The 5384-nt window shown below is 43.3% G+C and overlaps 1 pseudogene; it reads left to right on the top strand.

The window, feature by feature from the left end:
- The first annotated feature begins 1856 nt into the window (after nucleotides 1-1856).
- On the top strand, nucleotides 1857-3675 carry LOC140624551 (small ribosomal subunit protein eS4-like; annotated as a pseudogene).
- Nucleotides 3676-5384: the final 1709 nt, after the last annotated feature.

Below are 5384 nucleotides of genomic sequence, written 5' to 3'. Positions count from 1 at the left end.
TATTTATTTATTTTGGGGGTGAGCACTCATGCAAGCAGGGGTTGGTGGGCAGAGGGAAAGGAGAGAGACAGTCTCTAGCTGACTCCCTGCTGAGCACAGAGCCCTACTGGGCTCCATCTCACAAACCTGAAATCAGGACCTGAGCAGAAATCAAGTCAGATGCCCAACCAACTGAGCCATCGAGGAGCCCCATGTTTTAGTTAATTTTAATATCATACTCTGGTAGATTAAAGATGGCCACAAATTTTTTGCTACCCCTTCCAGAGTCTGGGCTAACCTCAGTAACCTGCATGACCTATAAAATGCAACAGAAGTGAGGTCATGGGACTTATGAAGCTAAGTAGAAGGAGCCTTTCAGCTTCTGCCTGGATCTCTTGGAATTCTTTCTCTGAACACCATGAGCTGTTAGGTAAGAAGTCTAAATATACAACTGAACAACAACAAAATAACCCTAATTTAAAAATAGCAAAGGAAAAAAAAAAAAAAAATAAAAAAAAAAAAAAAATAAAAATAAAAATAGCAAAGGACTTGAATAAACATTTCTCCACGTAAAACATACAAATGTCCAATAAGTATCAAAAGATGCTCAATATCACCAGTCATTAGAAAAGTACGTATCAAAACCATAATAAGGAGCACTTGGGTGGCTCAGAGATTGAGTGTCTGCCTTCAGCCTAGGGCATGATCCCGGGGTCCCTGGATCGAGTCCCACATCGGGCTCCCGCAAGGAGTCTGCTTCTCCCTCTGCCTATGTCTCTGCCTCACTCTGTCTCTCATGAATAAATAAATAAATCTTCTAAAGAAAAAGCCATAATAAGAGACCATTTCACACCCATTAGGATGATTATTATTATTATTATTTTTTTATTTATTTATGATAGTCACAGAGAGAGAGAGAGAGGCAGAGACACAGGCAGAGGGAGAAGCAGGCTCCATGCACTGGGAGCCCGATGTGGGATTCGATCCCGGGTCTCCAGGATCGCGCCCTGGGCCAAAGGCAGGCGCCAAACCGCTGCGCCACCCAGGGATCCCGGATGATTATTATTTTTAAAAAACAGAAAAACAAAACATGTTGGTGAAGATGTATAGAAATTGGAACAGTCATGCAGGGCTGATAGGAGTGTAAAATTGGTGCAGTTGCTAAAGAAAACAGTTTGGTGACTCCTCAAAAGGCTAAATAAAGAACGACCAGACCATCCAGTAATTCGACTCCATGGCATATACCCAAAGGAACTGAAAGCAGGGACTGGAAAAGACACTTGTATCCTCTTATTCGCAGCAGCATTATTCCCAATAGCCAAGAGGTAGAAACAACCCACGTGTTTGTCAACAGATGAACACATAAGCAAAATGTGGTGTGTATCCTATGGAATAGTAATCAGCCCTAAAAAGGAATGAGATTCTGATACATGTTAAAACATAGAGGAACCTTGAGGACATTTTGCTAAATGAACTAAGCCAGACACGAATATGCTATATCTAGAATAGTCAGATTCATAGAGACAGGAAGTAGATTAGAGGTTACCACAGGCTGAGAAGGAGGGAAATGGGAAGTTATTACTTAATGGGTACAGGGTTTCTGCTTGGGGCAATGAAAACCTTTTGGAAGTAGATAGATCATCATCGACATTGAGAACTGACTTCATGCCACTGAACTGCAACTTTAAAATGACTGAAGTGATAAATTGTGTGTTATGTATATTTTACCACAAGAGAAAAATGGCAAACTAGACCATATATTAAAAAAGAAAAGAAGAAGAAAAAGGAGGAGAAGAAAAAGAAGGTTCTCCTAGTCCTAATACCTCGAGACCATCACTGGAGAGGTCACCTGTAAGTGCCCTGGTTGACAGACCAAGATGATGCTGACCTTCCAACCATCCTGCAGGAGCCAAACACGTGAGGGAAGCTGTCTTAGGCTCTCCAGAGCAGCCTGACCTCCAGCTGATTACCTCTGAGTGACGCAAGCAGTGTCACTGGAAACTGAGGAATCACCCATCTGAGCCCTGCTCCTTAAAAGTAGAGATGTGGGGGTGCCTGGTTGGCTCAGTGGTTGAGCGTCTGCCTTCGGCTCAGGTCATGATCCTGGAGTCCTGGGGTCAAGCCCCACATCAGGCTCCCTGCATGGAGCCTGCTTCTCCCTCTGCCTACATCTCTGCCTCCCTCTCTGTGTCTCTCATGAATAAATAAATTAAATATTTTTAAAAAATAAAAAATAAATAAAACTTGCAATACTTTCCAATCCAAAGTCAAGGTTGAGAACCACTGGGATGAAGGATGAAGCATAGAAAAAAATTTAAACGTCCATCCATCTATAAAAATTGTATAATCAGGGCGCCTGGGTGGTTCATTCAGTTAGGCATCTGCCTTCCGCTCAAGTCATGGTCCTAGGGTCCTGGGATGGAGCCCTGTGTCAGACTCTCTGCTCTGTGGGGAGTCTGCTTCTCCTTCTGTCCCTGCCCTCGCTCAGGTTTGTGCTCTCTCTCTCTCTCTTTGAAATAAATAAAAGATTTTTTAAAGTTGTATAACCTAGCTATTTTATCAGCACATTGGAAGAAGGCTGTCTTCTTTTCTTTTTTAAGATTTTATTTTTAAGTAATCTCTTACATCTGATATGGGGCTCAAACTCACAATCCTGAGATCAAGAGTCACACACTCCCTCAACTGAGCCAGCCAGCCCCCCCAGCCAGCAGTCTTCTTTTCATGGTTAGTACAGTCATGGCTTTTTAAAAAAGATTTTATTTATTTATTCATGAGAGACACAGAGAGAGAGAGAGAGAGAGGCAGAGACACAGGCAGGGGGAAAGGCAGGCTCCATGCAGGGAGCCCGATGTGGGACTCGATCCCGGGTCTCCAGGATCATGCCCTGGGCCGAAGGTGGGTGCTAAACCACTGAACCACCCAGAAATCCCAGGAAGCTTTGGCTTTGGTCCCAGGAAGCATCTGTAGTGAGTAGTAGCTGCATAGCACTGGGCGCTGGATAAACTGACCACTGTGTTTGCTCCTTGCCCATCTGCCAGTCCTCACAAGCTGAGAGAATGTCTCCCTCTCATCATTTTCCTAAGGAACAGATTTAAGTCTGCCCTAACAGAAGATGAAATGGAGATCTGCAGACAGCGGTTCATTAAGATTGATGGCAAGGTCCAAACTGATATAACCTACCCTACTGGTTTACAGAGTTGTCAGCACTGACAAGACTGTAGAGAATTTCTGTCTAATCTATGACACCAAAGACGGCCAAGTACAGGTTGTGCAATTTGAGAAAGATCTTTGTGAGAACAAAAGGAATCCCTCATCTGGTGACCCATGATTCTCACACCATCCACTACCCTGTGTCCCTCATCAAGGTGAACAACACCATTCAGATTGATTTGGAGACTGGCAAGATTATTAACTTCATCAAGTTTGACACTAGTAACCTGCATATGTGACTGCAGGTGCTAACCTGGGAAGAATTGGTGTGACCACCAATAAGGAGAGACACCCTGGGTCTTTTGATGTGGTTCATGTGAAAGATGTCAGTGTGGTAAACAGCTTTACCACCCACCTCTCCAATATTTTTGTTATTGGCAAAGGCAACAAAACATGGATTTCTCCTCCCCAAGGAAAAGCTATCCACCTCACCATTGCTGAAAAGAGAGAGACAAGAGACTGGTGGCCAAACACAGCAGTGGGTGAAATAATTTCTAGGTGACATGAATGGAAGAGTCTTGGTATTTAATTAAAGATAAGACAGTGGGGATCCCTGGGTGGTTCAGCAGTTTAGCACTTGCCTTCGGCCCAGGGCGTGATCCCTGAGTCCCAGGATCAAGTCCCACATTAGGCTCCTTGCATGGATCCTGCTTCTCCCTCTGCCTGTGTCTCTGCCTCTCCCTCTCTCTCTGTCTCTCCTGAATAAATAAATAAGATCTTTAAAAAAGATAAGACAGCATAAATAAATATTGTATAAGCTGATACTCAAAAATGTTATCATCCCATTAATAAATACCTATGACACACTATGTATCCTGCTTGGTAGTACAGATACCAAGAGGAGTTCGGCATTCTAGATATTGGGGAAGTAGAGGTGAGGAGAGGTCTAAAAGAAGTACAGATAGTATTCAGTCTCAAGTCAAGTGAAGAAATGGGGTGATCAGTTCTCCTTGAAGGAGGGAAAAGAGATTCCAAGAGGAAATACCTTGAACCAAGTCTTTAAGAATGATTTGGTACCAGGGCACCTGGGTAGCTCAGTCGGTTAAGCATCTGGGGTTGGCTCAGGTCATGATTAGAGTCCCGAGATCAAGCCTCATATCGGGCTCTCTGCTCAGAGGGAGTCTGCCTCTCCCTCACCCTCTACTCCTCCCCCAGCTCTTGCTCATTCACTGTCTCTCAAATAAATAAATAAAATCTTAAAAGCAACAACAAAAAAATTGATAGTGGAGGGTAAAGGAAGGACATCTCCAGTTGCCCAGCACCCTGGTGTCTAACATCCACACATACAGTTATTGATGTAATTAAGGGGGAACCTCTCTTTTGGTTAATTCTGTGACATCAGTGAACCTACAAGGGCTTGACTTATGAAGAAAAGAATGGCTCAAAGGGAGTCCAATAATACAACTAATAATAACAGCTGCCATTTGTGAGGCACTACCATGGGCCAGTGTAGGGTAAGCATATAGTATCTATAAATTCAGTGACTTCTTTTTTTAATATTTATTTATTTGAGAGAGAGAGAGAGCATGAGTGGGAAAGGCAGAAGGAGAGGGAGAGAGAATCTCAAGTAGACTCCACACTGAGTGTGGAGCCCAACATGCGGCTCAATCTCATGATCCTGAGATCACGACTTGAGCCAAAACCAAGAGTCAGACACACAGACTGCACCACCTAGGCAACCCCCATGAGTTCAATGACTTCTGATCACACAAGCAAGCTGTCTGGAAAGACTCAAGGACCGTAATGTGGCAGGTCATCTGAATTTGTTCTCTGTGGCCCTGGGTTAAGACTAGGATTAATGGGTGAAAGCCATAGAAAGATGGATTTCAACTCAACCAAGGGGAAAATTACTAAAAGGGCTGTGCTGAGATGGACTGAATGACCTCTGGACCAAGTAAGTTTTCTGCTTTTTAACTTCAATACTTTCCTTTGTAATAGACAGTGTTTATCCCAAACTACTTAGAGTTTAATAGCAAGGGACAAAGACAGATTTCAAAAAATTCTGATTCTTTAAGAGTTTGTTATTCCTCATACCCACAGACATACCTCTATTCTCTTATTAAGGCCAGCAAGCAAAAAAGAAGACAGAGACAGAGAAGCTCTTGACTCATAGGTAAAATGCAAGCTGAAGCAGCTGAGTGCATTGAGTCCGGTTGGGATATGCACAAGTACAGTGTTCCTCACAAAACTCTGTA

This window comes from Canis lupus, chromosome 34, assembly GCF_048164855.1.
Source record: "Canis lupus baileyi chromosome 34, mCanLup2.hap1, whole genome shotgun sequence".
In the NCBI taxonomy this organism is placed as follows: domain Eukaryota; kingdom Metazoa; phylum Chordata; class Mammalia; order Carnivora; family Canidae; genus Canis; species Canis lupus.
The sequence above is the reverse complement of the archived record's forward strand: the minus strand, read 5'-3'. Positions and strand labels throughout refer to the sequence as shown.